Source organism: Vanessa cardui, chromosome 15 (assembly GCF_905220365.1).
Source record: "Vanessa cardui chromosome 15, ilVanCard2.1, whole genome shotgun sequence".
In the NCBI taxonomy this organism is placed as follows: domain Eukaryota; kingdom Metazoa; phylum Arthropoda; class Insecta; order Lepidoptera; family Nymphalidae; genus Vanessa; species Vanessa cardui.
In genome coordinates, this window is record NC_061137.1 from 8,417,356 (window position 1) to 8,430,030 (window position 12,675).

Below are 12,675 nucleotides of genomic sequence, written 5' to 3' on the forward strand. Positions count from 1 at the left end.
ATAATTATTAAAATTTAATTCCTAACAACTATGCATTTATTTTTTCAGAATTAAGAAAATCGAAAAAAAATAACACGGAAGCTATTTCTATTACGTTAGAGTTTAATTTTATCAATTTTGTTTATAATAGGAAATATAGTTATGTATGGATGAAATTTAATAATAAAAAAAATAAATAAATACAAATTAGCACATCACATGAATATTTAGTGGTGCTTGCCTGGGTTTGAACCCGCAATGAGATGCGCGCGTTCTACCCACTGGGTCATCTTGAAATATGTAATTGTTGTGAACCAAAGAACTAAAATATTTAGAAGTGTCATATACGTAATTCAATATTTTTTAAAGATTGGAAATAGTATCAATTGAAAAATTTTAGCTCGTAGCTTCAGTGAAAGTGGGTGAAATATTGACTGCAAGTATCCAAGATATTTTAATAACGAACGACGACGAACGAATAATTAAAAAAAATATTTTAATAAAAAAATTGAAACGAAATTTATTTGCTTTTTTGTTAAACCAAAAATAAATAAAAATATTTGAATTTAATTGAATCAGTTTTATTTCAAATATCAGTCAAAAACAATACAAATAATTCTAATATCCAAACTATTTTTATGAGATTTATGACTAAACCCACTGTGATTGACCGAGTTAACCAATAATTCTACTAAACCGACTTGACGATATTATTTTTATAGTAACTTTTTGATGCTGACTTTTTTAAATATTTTTTTTTCTTTGTGTACCGATATTAGTAAAACGAACAAACTCTAAGCTTTTTGTCAATGTACAAATTACGAACAGTTCTAATTTTATTTAATAAATCGCTTAACAAACTTACAAAATTTAAAAATAGGTACGATTTAATATTTAGTATTACAACTAATTGAATTGATACAGTAAAAATTAAAGAAAAAAATGTTTAAATTAACTATTTTTTGTACATAAAATAATAATAATTTAAGTTTAATTAATTCAGTTTAATTTTATCATAATTTTTTAAATGACACAAAGAAACAATTCTGTTGTCCTGTCTATTTTTATGAAATCTATGATTGATAGAATTGATAGAATTGACTTCGCTTCGCTTTCGCTCGGCGCGGCGCGCGGCGGTTCGGCGCCATCTATTGGAATATTCAGGCGTAACCTCGCCGCCTCGCTAAGCGTAGTGCGCGCGGGGACATGCCGTTTTTGTCGTTAGTGTAAGTGTGTGCGCGTGATTCTCAAGGGCAATTAGCTCCTGTAGTCCCCTTAATAAGATTTACTGCTGAGGTTGTAACCTTATTTATTTTATGGGTCTATGGCATGTACTCTCAAAACTAGTTTCGGTGCGTGAATGCGTTACTTTACGTAATGTGACCTCAAATCGCGTGGACCTACTAACAGTTTCCGTTCACACAACCGAATACGGGCTAATTGAAGATAATCTAATGTTTAGTCGCTGAGTTTGCTTAAGAAACTTTGTTACATGCATAAATTGCTAGAATATACTAGACGTTTCCTATTAGGAATTAAGGCCATTGGCCTGATAAAGTAACGAGTCGGGTAAACAGTAATGAATCCAGCAGATGTCATGGTTGTTTAACAAAAGGATTGTTCAGACTCGTTTACGTAATAACGTTGCTTTTCAGAGATTTCAGATTGAAATTGGACATTGCATTTGTGTACCAATACATTCGATAATTATAAAACATTTTCGTAAACTAATCATAATAAATAAATTTCGCTTAATAACTCGTGTAGTAATTATATTGTAAATGTGTACATAATAACCTAAAAACAGTTTAGATAAACAGAATAATATAAATATATTTAGATAGCATAATATTAATCTTATAAAAACAGTTTAAGGCAAAACACGAGGTACATTACATCATTTCCAATTACTACAAGTAATAAACATTTTATTAAACTTCTTTGTACTTATCGCTTACTTAAAGTCAATAACTGCGAAGCATTACACGGCCTTTGGATTTACCAACCAATTTACCTAAATTTATCAAGAGCAAATTGCCTGCCATTATTTTTTCCTTCAACCTTAGCGACCCTTATTAAGGCGAACAGAACGGAGTTATGCCATCTTTATTAGTAACGAAATTTTATATATTATTTACAGGATTTTTTTAAGTAATATCATAAAATATACGAAGCATTCAATATTACTTGTTATCCGAATTAGTACTGACATTCGCAGTTCTACTTTCTTTGATACACGTACCATGTTTATCAATATATAAAATCATATGCACGTTTGCGAATAGTAAAATCAAAGAAAAGATCAATTCCGCTTCGATTCCGATAAGCCATATATATTGCTATTCTTCAATCTGAAACGTCAGTCGTTTCTTTCTGATAACTTTTCACTACATTCAACGTCTTCGAGAGCCATTGTTGGCGGACCATTGTGGGATCGTGATGGCCATAACAATACCTCAACAATTAAATGTAGCCATTAGGTTGAAACAATTCACAATAGCACGTGAGAGGAATCGCATGGGAGACTTTTTCTATATAAATATAAATAGAAGGAACAAAACGTTGTTCACAGCAACGGATACGAATCGTTTATCGTATGTTAGAACAAATTATTGATTAATTAAAGGTTGCATGGACGTGCATGCCAGCTTGGTTAGATTACTAGATTCAGCCAACTTTGTATCCAATATATAATCGATCAACGAGAACTCAAGAGCAATTACATAACGCTATAAGTGAGAAGTTCGTATTATTTTGAACATGAAAAAGGATTGTGTAAAACCTATAATGTAATGTTAACGATGTAGATATAAAATTCCCAAGCATGATATTATAACCATTGCAAACTTCCAAACTACGTGCTCTTATTGAGAATTTAATTGCAAACGATTTTAACCCAAATGGACCTCGGACCTAGTCTTATACACGGGACAATACACCAGCGTGGCAGTCAAAATATAACAACAATATGAGATTTTAATTTTATTGCCAGAGTTGGAACTGATCACCTTGTTTCAAGAAAAAAAAACATTGCATCAAGTATCCTTAAGGCAACAAAATGATAACGAAATAATTTTATTAACAAAAAAAATGTACAAAGAATTCAGGAAATAACATCTCTTCATAAAGGAATATATTATATGATAAGCCAAATGAACCTCAAAAAGTGCCGCACGTGCGAAGTGTGTGGGGCCTAACGAGTTACGAATAAAAACACAATCTTACTCCGAAGCCGATAAGTAAGAACCGCAAATAACTTTATTGCTACCGTATGTGTTATCCAAATAATATGTATTTTTAACCTTATCATTTGTATGTAGCACAGTAGATTGTGACTTTCTTTCGGGTTGTGTCTGTTTGACGACATTGGTAGTTGTTGTTTTAAATATTTAAGTCGTTTTACTATCTTCATTTTCACACTTCCCACAACGTATATCAATAACATATAGGATGTAAAGACACGAAGGAGGATCGGTACAGTCGAGTAATAATAGTACTAATAATCTTAACAATGTGTTGAAGAAAATGTGAATATAAATAAATAAGTTGCCAAAAACTTGTGACCTACCTCCCTTGTATTGAGATCACAATTTTATTCCATGTATCGACAATGACACAGTTTTATTAACAAAGGTAAGCCGAAACACTTAATTTAAAAACGTTTGTGTTTGACAGTACAATATATAGACGAAACTCAGACAAAGTTTTACAATGTTCATGTAGTAAGTATCAATAATCAGAAGTTTTTTTAAATGAATAAGGAAAAATATATTTTATCATAATAATTTCGTGACTTAAATTATAATAAAATATATGTTAAAACCTTAATAATAATCAAACTAAATACTATCAATCCAGTTCCAAAAACTTCGTTAGCATTTCAAAGTATTCAAAAATACTGGTCCGAATAGCTCATTCATTCATTGCCATTTCCTATAAAAATCGACTCGTTTTGACACTTGCCGATTCACTAAACTCGTTCTTCGACTCATCCACTTGATCTTACGCGTTGGCCAACTTTCACGAGATTCCACACGGGCCAGTATCATCGTCGAGAATATCTAAGAGCGTGTTCAGACGAAACCTCATGAACTCCATTTCAATTGGAATATTGATTTTAAATAAATAATAATTTATGTATTCAAAGATACTATTATACCTCACGATATAGATGGAACATTAGGTATAAGAGTTTATTTTATTACAGACTAATTAATTGTCATGAGGTATAAAGTAAATTGGTCAAGGGTTTTTATATTGTTTTCACGGTCTAACGGCCCAAAAAATGCCTTTGTAAAAGGACTCAGTATAAAGTTCAAACATTGTACGTTCCTAACAATAAATATAGGTATATATGGGTATAACTTCGTAGCTAGTACTATTTTATCCATTTTCCAATAGCATCTGATTTGCAAGGATAGCAATATCGTGTAGCAACGCTATTACCAGTTAAATAGCGACAGGGCTACGGGGTCGATCCGCCGAAGGCATGAGTTTTCCTCCTTCGAACTTTCAATTGCTTACATGTTCGAGCTAAGGGCTATTGAATATTTTCTATTAGTCAATTCTTTTGTATTTGAAACATCGACATTTTTTCTTGATAACTAAAATTTTATTACTGTAAAAGATAATGTAGTTTTAGCAGTTTTTAATTATTTTCTTCCAACTTTTCATCATCAAATGAATATTCTATAAAAAAATCTTATCACTCGTCATTGTCACTAGTAACAAACTTATAATCTCTCTATGATAACTCAAATAAGACTTTGGAATATTGTCTGGAATAATTTTGGAAAATTTCGCCGTTAAAGCTACCTCAGTATGTAATACAAGGTGTAATGTCGTAGAGAGCGGAATAATGTTAATTAACACAAAAACCATTCTCGCAGCCCTGAAACCGCAAGTCTCTCGAGATACAAATGTCATGGCCGCCCTATTCTCGGATTACCTGTCTCTAATTAAAGGAATCCGCAAAATGTGCTGAGCTGTAAAGAATCCTCGCGAGATTGATGGAAACGGAATGGATTTCTTATCTAAGCGATATCAGATTTCAAGTGAAAAATTAAAAAAAAAACGTTATGATTTATTACTCGCAGCAGACATATTAATAGCTAATTTACCACTACAGAGATGTACTTTTGAAATGGTACGTATATCATACTACATTTCTATTTTAACAATATGAGCCTAAAATACCTACATATTGGAAGGAGCGTCGACGAAAAATAAATAGTATTTTAAAATGTAAATGTTATTTTAGAATGAATAAATAACTTTAGTAGAAACATAATGAAAGATGGCACAAAGTATCTTAAAAAATAATATACCTATAATAATCAACTAGGATTCTCTTAACTTTTCATGTTTCTATACACGTAATCAACATTTTTAACTTGACCAATTTTTACATCGAAATTGAAATTTAATTCTAAGGGTAGAAATATGTGATACTTAAATACCTTGCGTTAATTGAATCCCTTGTGGTAATTAGATTTAGGGAACAACGCTTATGCTCGCTATCTTCAATATTCAATCTCATACGTAAATATTTGAAGTTGCACGTCTTTGGAGAATACTTGAAAACTTCGATGTATTTGTTAATCTACTATCTGAAATATTTGGTTGTATAGATTTTAATGGAGTTGAAGGAACTCTAAGCTATGATCATAACTTCATATATTGTTTGTTTTAACACGCGCTTTTCAAGGTTAAGAAGAAAAATAATCATACACTATTAGAATTTATTTGAGTACAAACTCTAAAAGTTTTTTTTTTTAATATGACACCTACTTGTAACATAAGTGAATTGTTTAATGTGTCCAATAAGTATTGTTTAGTCCTGTTTTTAATACAGGTTTGTGTGTGCGACGCGTTGATGTTTTTTTTAGGATTAATAATATTACAAATTGAAATTTGTCATTTACAGTTTTTTTTTTTTGTTTCCTTCACAAGAAATCTAACAGTTATTATGCTCTCGATCAGTCATTATACAGTAATAGTAAAGTTGTAAGTGATTGTTCTTACGTTTTATAACATCAAGTTACGTTAACTTCGGTCGTTCAACTTTGGAGATATTCTGAAACCTTTTAAGAATTACCTTTAGTATACAAAAGGAGACAAAAAAAAGCACAAAAGGAATTTCAAACAGCACAATTCGCTTTTAATGAACGCAGGTAGTTTATCTCGAAAGGATTTCAAAATATCCGTACCGCTAGTTTTTAACACATAATATTTATCAATAAAATCTCTGTTTCTATAAAACAACATAGCAATAAGCAAAGAGGTTGCTTATAAGAGGCCGTATATCAACTTCGAGAAACTGCTTAGAAAGTTGTTATGAACCAAATACTACATACCCTGTTATATGCTGAAGTGTATGTGACAATCCTTTATTGAACACTATTCACAACACAACAGTTGTACAGAGTACAACGTGTAAAACTTTATCTCCACCACAAATTCGAACACAACCACTAACGAACTTACGGTGCACAGAGGTACATGGCGTGATTTAAGCCAGCATTCACTAAGATGAAAGCCTAAATTAGCACAAACTATACCGAGCGTTCAAAACAACACTATGTAGTTAAAAAACCTGTCCCTTTAAACATAAACACGATACCTAATTCTAATTGTGACGTGTTAAACACAACATTGCTGAAAAACCGTCCGTTAAATTGTATAAAGCAATCGTTATGCTACGGTGGTAAGTTAAAACTAAGTTCGTCGCGATATGAGCGAGGAAAGACCGTTGATCCAGTTGTATAGTCGATAAAACAGTTGAATCGCTTTACCGACGCTCATTTCATGACGTAAACACGTTTGATCTGCCATCTCGTTTTAAAGTAGCGGGAAAAAAAGAGACGGCTATATCAAAATTGATAATAGTGGGGAGACTTACAACCTGCGCCGGAGCGGCAGAGCCTCACAACACAACCATAGCAACAGGTGAATCGTTTAAATGTGTGCGTGTATAGTTATTAGGTTTTTTTCGTATCAATGTGTGTATATTCTCTTGATTATGTTTAGTGATAAAACTGTTAGATGTCATTTAATCCGAAGTCGGCCACAGTAGCGTTCCGACGAATATGGAATTTGTGATATTTATTAACGAGAAATTAAATATATATTCATTAAGTTTATCGACCTATGAATATAAAACGATATTCTCTCGTCCGTTTCGTATTCTCTTTCTCGAATTACCTACATGACATTCCTTATTAAATATATTTGCTACCTTACTTTTACTTTCGATGATTTTAATGAAGCTGATTTTCCATTTCAGTAAAGCATTCATCGAATCTTCATATCATGATGTGTTTTTATTAAATAATTAATTAGTTAGGTAAAAGTTAAAATAAAATACTATTATTTTTTATTATGTGAAGAACTGCAGCGCTTTTAAGCTTCTTTTTTTTTCAATATATTTTTTATTTGAAAAATAAATATCACATCGCAAAAAAACAAAATGAAATGAATATAATTTATAATTTACTACCAGGTAGGACTATGCGCAAATATGTCTGGGTAGGTACCAACCACTCAATAGATATTCTACCGCCAATAAGCAATACTTTGTATTGCTGCGTTCCTGTTTGTAGGGTGAGTGAGACAGTATTACTGCAAATACAAGGAACATAACTAAGCTTCCGAGGTTTGAAGCGCTTTGTTGTGATATTAGTATTTGATTATTTCTTACAGAGCCAATGTCAATGATTGTAACCATAAAATAAATTTGCAAAATTCTAGACTAAATACATAGCTTAGAACGAAATACCAATTTAAAATATTAAATTCATAATTTCATTAATAAGAAATATTAAGATATGATTTATTATCTGATTGACATAAATTGCCTTTTATTCGCGTTCTCAACCCATTCGTGCCTCAGAAAACAAGTTAATCCGTCAGACCCGATTACTATCGTAAAGCATGTGATGCTTTGTAACGTCTCACTAATAATTTTAATAAAATAATACTCGGCACGTCTTAGTCTATTATCAAAATATTAATCTGCCGTAGCTGTATTGTAATTTTACAAACAAAATAGGATAAGTTGTATAATAAAGCCACTGCTTAAAATGTTATATAATCTTCTTTAGATTTGATTTCTTCTAGAGATAAAACTGAAAACTTAACAGGTATTCAACAAGCTATTATGAGTTGGAAATGAATGAACTGTTTTTTTTTACTCCGTTATACGAGATAAAAGATAATTTATCTTTTGCTATCATATAACACATTTATTAATCATTTATGTTAAAAAGGCCGTCTAGTGGTAACTAGATGGTAAGTTATCAATTAGAACTTACCCATAGCATTGGCATTACAAGTACCTACTATAAAGCACTCATTACACAGTCAATGCACTGCGAGCTTTGGTATCTAATCTAACCCCAGTGTCTGCAATTATACTGGCTCTCTCACCCTTCAAACCGGAACACAGCAATACAGAATATTGGTCTACACGTTGTAATATAATTTTTAATATTATTGGAAGTCACTTTATCACTAAGAATTTAAAATTAAATGCTTAAAAAACCGATACTACAACCAAGATTTTTTGGCAACGGTATTCAAGCTTTGGAATAAAAAGAAGAAATAGTTAGTAGTAATAAATTTAATTATTAAATAATGATAAATTTTATCTTGCAATAGCCAATACACAAACATTAAAAGCACATATAAACTATATCGGAATATCACAATCAATCGACGATCGCACATTTTAATGTAATTTTAATTCGCGATGTTAAATCATTGTCTACAAAATCTGTGCAGATTATGAAAATCCTCGATCGTTACAGTTAAATAGCAATCGTAATCACAGCTCTTAAACGAATTAACAAAATTTTAAGTCTTCGTAATACCTTTGTACAGTAATGTTTGTTAGTAACAAATGTCACATTACAATTTAAAACAAATTCTCGTTAAAGAAAAGAAAGACAAGTAAAACATAATAAGCCGTTTGCAATCAAGTTCGGACAATTTGGAAAGAGTGCTTCGAACGATTTATCTTTAGACAATCAATCTCGGGCGATAAATAGCTGTCGAATTCCGAATTTTATGGATACACAACGTACCATAGCTTTAGAAATCAGTTGCTTTTAACTTATTATTTCGTATCAATTTATCGAACTAATAATTTAAATGTGACAGTGACTCGGTCTGTCCGTTTGTCGTTAAGCCGCTCAACTTATAGTAATGAAATGTGACAGAGAGATAGACTAGGACCTGGATCAGGGCAGGCATATAAATTACGTATTCAATGTGAAAATGACCGTGACACAAATGGATATTGAGAATAGTTACTTTAGGTTTGATATGTTTAATGATATGGGTTAAACGAGGAAAGGATTAATTGTTTGTGACTACTATCAGTTGTGAATTCTTGTGCTTATATACTATTTAGTTACTTATTTACTATTTTTTTTAAGAGTACTACATATTAATTATTGCTGTCAAATATTATATGTGCCACTATTCAAAGAAATATTACTACTTTTTACTAATTGATATAATCCTAACAGTGACTCGTCTGACACTTGTCACATTTGACCAATTGCAACCAATTGGATACGTTAGCATATTTTTTTAAATTATGAGCAGCGAGCCATACCTAAATGAGATTTGATGCGGATGCGTCTTTGTATAAAAATGAATTTTCAATAAATAACATATTATCGATATTATTCAAGCGTTTTTTTCATAAATTTTTCTTACAATAATTAAATAATAAGCATAAATCATATATGATATGCGGTACAAGGAAAGGGTTAAAGTTAAATTATTCCATTATTAAGCTAACTGGACAAACTGATCGACATCATGTTTATTTATGGTTAATAAATCTTTTGAATTCTCTTACGAACTAAATTAATTTATTGAAAACCCAATATTTATAAAAGTTACACTGAGTATAAAAGACCCAGTAATCATCTAGCAATAATCAAATCTTGGACCAAACCAATTGGCTGCGACATTGCCTCTGTGCAAAGTAAGTATAAAAGACTCACCCACACGTTTAACTGAGCACTAAATTATCAAAAATTGTATTATTATTAAAAACAAAATATATGGTATACTACAACTACGATTAATACTATAACCGATAAATGGACACCACTGGCCATAGTCACTGCTTCAAGAAATATTAATCCCATTGGTGATATGAGGAGTAATTATTATAATATGATTACAGTACCAGGCGGGCACAAAGCCCTACCACAAGTAATAAAGTAAAGTAGTTTTAATAACATATACTTGTATGATAATTTTAATGCTATAAATGCGAAAGCAATTCAGTATATACATATTATATACGTCAGTTACTTCATTATGACTAAACCACTCAACCGATCGTCATGAAATTACAGTCTGGCTTAACGGAGCCTAGAACTCGAATAAGATTATGAAATATGAAAATGAAACGGCAATGTCGTAGGTAATGGATACTGTAACATAATCACTAAAACTATATATCCATACATACATTTTCACACATTCACGAGCAGTATACATTTCTATTCGTGAAAATATTCACCACTATCATTAATTATTTAATTCAATTAGAATACGTTACACCTGGAAACAACAAGAGTTAATATTCCTATTAATAAATAGATGTGCCTGCGACTTCTTGCGTCTTGTACTTCAACAAAAAAAAAATGTTGTAATAAGGAGCGACAAAGGCTAAATTAGTCCTTATTACATCAGCTTTCTACCTGTTAAAGTCATACAGTCATACAGAAAAAAATTGTAAAAAATGTTATTTTAATATATGTACCATGTGTACAAATGCATTTAGTAAAAAGCGGTTATTAATATTACAAACAAACACTACTATTATGTGCAAATCAATTTTAATTTCGGGTCCGACCTATCCATATAAAATTATTTCAAATTAACGTTTAAAACAAAGACCCTGAAATATGTACATATGGCATACCTAAAGTTGCACAATGAATTCCTATGAATGAGAAATGTACTTTTGAGTTCTGAAAAACCTTAATTTATCTTAAGGATTACCGAAAGGACTATTTATGGGTGGCGGGTCTAACCCATCTGTACCCTTTAACAGGGCTTATATCATAATTAAGGCTGTTTCATATGCAACATCTTTTAACGGGTAAAATTAAATTAATTAAATTTGTTATGCTTACTTCTAACCAAACGGTCAGTGCTATACTTTGTTAAATTTTGATATCCATTTATTTAGCTTAGAGACGTTTAAAAAAAACATCTTCAAACGTGTGTTATAAATTATATTTTTGAAAAATAAATATTAATATTTTATTATATATGTAGTTAAACTATTTTGCACGAACTTAAAATTCACCGCTGACCATGAAAGCGTTTATCAGGAAGTCTTGAATTATACATATTAATAGTGAGATAAAAAATACGTGCATAAAAATATTATATATTTGTTATAAGTTAACATCATATAATAAGTTAGTTACGAAGTGAGTTATTACAGAATAGCAATGCAGCTCGAAAAATGACTTCAAAACAGCTCAGTTGATTGATTAGAACTGTTTTCAGCAACACTTAACACGCACACATACTTCGGGTACAGATAGTGTGAATAAGTACGATATCGAAGATTTAATAAGTTATTTATAATATTTTAGTATAATAAACAATAAAAGTCCACCGATCATGCGGGTAGATCTGTTCTGGACTTCGCTCTAGCATATGATCTGACACAACTGGTCAACTCGCCAACGCGAATACCGGATGTGGAGGATCATACACCTTCCCTGTTGGACCTTCTGCTGACTTCGCATCCGGATGGCTATCAGGTTACCGTCGATCCCCCTCTGGGCTCGTCGGACCACTGTCTCGTCCGGAGTACAGTGCCGGTTATGCGGTACTCAAGGCCTCGCTTTGTTGGGTGCCGCCGAGTATGGCACTACAAGTCAGCAGATTGGGATGGGATGCGGTCTTTTTTTGCATCTTACCCATGGGGGCAGATTTGTTTCTCGCCGGATGATCCGAACGCTGCTGCTGACTCTGTTGCCGATGTGGTGCTTCAGGGTATGGAACTATTCATTCCTTACTCTGCAGTACCCATCGGTGGCAAGTCCCAGCCTTGGTTTGGTCGCTTCTGCAAAACGGCATCACGCCGAAAGTGGGAACGCTATCAAACCTGGGCTAATGCATCTGCGTCTCGTGATGTAAATACCAGCGCATTCAAAAAGGAATATAACTCTGCCTCTAGGTCCCTCAAAAACGTGATTGCTAGGGCGAAGACGGAGTACATTGGCAGAATTGGCGAAAGACTGGTGCGCCTCCCTTCAGGAACACGTGCGTTCTGGTCTCTCGCTAAGGCTGTCTTAGGGAATTTCTGTCAGCCTTCGTTTCCATCTCTGCACAGGGACGGTGAGTCATTGGCCCATACCGCGAAAGAGAAAGCTGATCTTTTAGGCTCTCTCTTCGCGTCGAACTCGACTCTGGATGACCGAGGAAAGTCTCCACCGACAATTCCGCGGTGTGATACCACGATGCCGGAGGTTAAATTCCGGCAAAGTGCAGTTCGCAAAGCACTTCTTTCCTTGGATATTCATAAGTCGAGTGGACCTGATGGCATCCCTCCAATCGTGCTACGGACATGTGCTCCCGAGTTGGCACCGGTCTTAACGCGTCTTTTCCGGCAATCCTACACATTAGGCGTCGTCCCGAACTCATGGAAGA

The 12,675-nt window shown here is 32.7% G+C and overlaps 1 protein-coding gene across 2 annotated transcripts in view; it reads right to left on the reverse strand.

Annotated features, from left to right (window-relative positions):
• LOC124535560 (apoptosis-stimulating of p53 protein 1) overlaps nt 1-12,675 on the reverse strand; it is a 257,185-nt gene that overhangs the window by 171,645 nt on the left and 72,865 nt on the right. The window contains exon 1 of one of the 2 annotated variants that reach the window (XM_047111807.1): nt 6,336-6,730. The exons of the other annotated variant lie outside the window; for it this stretch is intronic. The gene's annotated coding sequence lies outside the window, so the exon portion shown is untranslated. Of the gene's footprint in view, nt 1-6,335; nt 6,731-12,675 lie in introns of those variants that run through there. 2 annotated transcript variants of the gene reach the window in all.